Genomic DNA, 2,500 nt, shown 5'->3' with positions numbered 1-2,500 from the left:
CATCTCTGGTCGGGACTCTGTTTGCATGTATTAGCTCTAGAATTACCACAGTTATCCAAGTAACGTGGGTACGATCTAAGGAACCATAACTGATTTAATGAGCCATTCGCGGTTTCACCTTAATGCGGCTTGTACTGAGACATGCATGGCTTAATCTTTGAGACAAGCATATGACTACTGGCAGGATCAACCAGGGAGCTGCGTCAACTAGAGCTGAGCAGCCGGCCGCCCGGGAGTGTGTCCCGGGGGCCCGCGCGAACACGCAAGCGTCCGCTCAATCATTCTGCAAACAGGAGGAGGCTGAGCTCCCCTGCACAATACACCTCGAAACCCTCTCAGGTCCCGGCGGCGCGCAGCGCCGTCCCAAGTACTTGGTCGGGTTCGAGAGAGGCGCAATCGCCCGGAGTTAGGCGAGTAGACGCTTTCGGTGCGACCACCCGTGCTCCCAACTGAGCTTGCCGCTGCCGACAGAGGCCCGGGAGCGTGCTGTCGTGGCATTGCCGGCGGGAGACAACACGCGCCACCTACGGTGACCGGCAGCTCCAACGCCAGCGCCACAGAAGGACAAAAGCCCCACTTGGGTGCCGAAGCGAACTCTCCCAGCACAGCGCACACGCCAACACATCCGCACAGCTGCGATACAAACCACCAGCGAGAACCGCTGGGGCGACCGAGCAGCAGACGGCGTCGCGGCGCCGAGCGCCGGGCGGCGGCGCATCCTCAACGCACACAGTCCTCAATCGGACCAGCACACTGCAGATGTCCACCGCGCTTCGCACCGGGCCCGCGAGGACCTACTTTGGCCGCACGGCGCCGCGCGCAGGGTGCGCCGGCGCGCAGCTGCGACGCCTGCCGCGTCCGTCGGCCGGCGCGCCTGCCACTGGCCGCCCCCACCAGCCGGCTGTAGCGCGTGCGCCCACGCACCGCGCGGCCAGCACGCCGGGAGGCGCCCCCTCACCGGCCGGGGACGGTCCCACCCAGCCACCGCCGCGTATCGCTTCACACCCCAGATGCCGTTCAGTTTCGTCGGCATGGTGGGTATCGCTGGAACAACCGGTTAGTACCTCAACCTATCGTCGCCATCACCGATTCACCCTAGCGAGAACAACCGCACCACAACGGGTTACCATTTCTTCATTTGCGTAACTTCACCAGAAAACGTAGGCGTCCATCGCCATTTGCAACTTCAACCATTATTGCATGCCTGTGTCAGGTGTCACGCCACACTACGTCTGCCCACATACACGCAACAAAATGTGCACGCCTAGACAATACGTGGAAGGTGGCCCCCGTACGTATGCGATGTCCATTGCTCGAACGACTGTCAACCGGCTTCTGTAGCATGTCGCAGATATGGAACGCGCTGCACCATGCCATCACGGTGTGTGAGGAGAGACGACTAGGTCCGAATACATCAACAGACAGCTCATGCTGATCGCCATCCACGGCGTCCGTTCCTCCCACACGTCTCTATGCGTACCACACTGCAATCCAGCTCTCATAGGGAGACGACACGTAGCTGCGTGCACAATATTTGCACTGTATGGTCCGCCGTTTTTGGGCGCAGTCGTTGTACGGTCACACATGTGCCACGATGTATCATTCAGTACATAAGGACGAATGTGCAGTACAGATTGTGGTTCACGCGTACGACATCAGCGACAGTTGACACAGGCCGCACCACAACGTAGCCTGCGTACGTCGCATGCGAAGGGCATTGAACATGCAAACTTGTCACCAACCACCTTGCGAAGGCAGGGGGCAAGGTGGGGACGTGGGGAGAGGTGGGGGGGGGGGGGGGGCGGCATGTACGCCCTGCTGCCATCCACATTACAGTGTACAGCAGGAGCATGTGGAAAGTCAGCAAGACTTGCAAGGTGTTTAACATGAAGCGATACACAGGGGAGCGGGCAGTGCGAGTAGCGAACTATATTGCGAGGGTTGCGGGTGGGCAACACTACACTAATTGAACGAGTCGTATAACAATTACAGAGCAGGTTTAGGCGACAACGTGGGTTACGATAGGCGACAACGTGGGTTACGTTAGGGGACAACGTGGGTTACGTTAGGGGACAACGTGGGTTACGTTAGGGGACAACGTGGGTTACGTTAGGGGACAACGTGGGTTACGTTAGGGGACAACGTGGGTTACGTTAGGGGACAACGTGGGTTAGGTTAAGGCACAACATGGGTTAGGTTAAGGCACAACATGGGTTAGGTTAAGGCACAACATGGGTTAGGTTAAGGCACAACATGGGTTAGGTTAAGGCACAACATGGGGTTAGGTTACGGCACAACATGGGTTAGGTTAAGGCACAACATGGGTTAGGTTAGGGGACAACATGGGTTAGGTTAGGGGGACAACATGGGTTAGGTTAAGGCACAACATGGGTTAGGTTAAGGCACAACATGGGTTAGGTTAGGGGACAACATGGGTTAGGTTAGGGCACAACATGGGTTAGGTTAGGGGACAACATGGGTTAGGTTAGGGGGACAACAT

General features: G+C 57.7%; 1 non-coding gene across 1 annotated transcript in view; it reads right to left on the bottom strand.

Annotated features, from left to right (window-relative positions):
* The window catches only part of LOC124744308, a 1,932-nt gene extending 1,735 nt beyond the window's left edge, over nucleotides 1-197 (bottom strand). Inside the window, exon 1 of the ribosomal RNA XR_007010677.1 lies at nucleotides 1-197. This exon is cut by the window's left edge and continues 1,735 nt beyond it. This is a non-coding gene — a ribosomal RNA (small subunit ribosomal RNA).
* Between the last annotated feature and the right edge of the window lie 2,303 nt (nucleotides 198-2,500).

This window comes from Schistocerca piceifrons, unplaced genomic scaffold (assembly GCF_021461385.2).
Source record: "Schistocerca piceifrons isolate TAMUIC-IGC-003096 unplaced genomic scaffold, iqSchPice1.1 HiC_scaffold_286, whole genome shotgun sequence".
Lineage (NCBI taxonomy): Eukaryota > Metazoa > Arthropoda > Insecta > Orthoptera > Acrididae > Schistocerca > Schistocerca piceifrons.
Note: the sequence above shows the minus strand (reverse complement) of the source record. Positions and strands in the feature narration are given on the sequence as shown.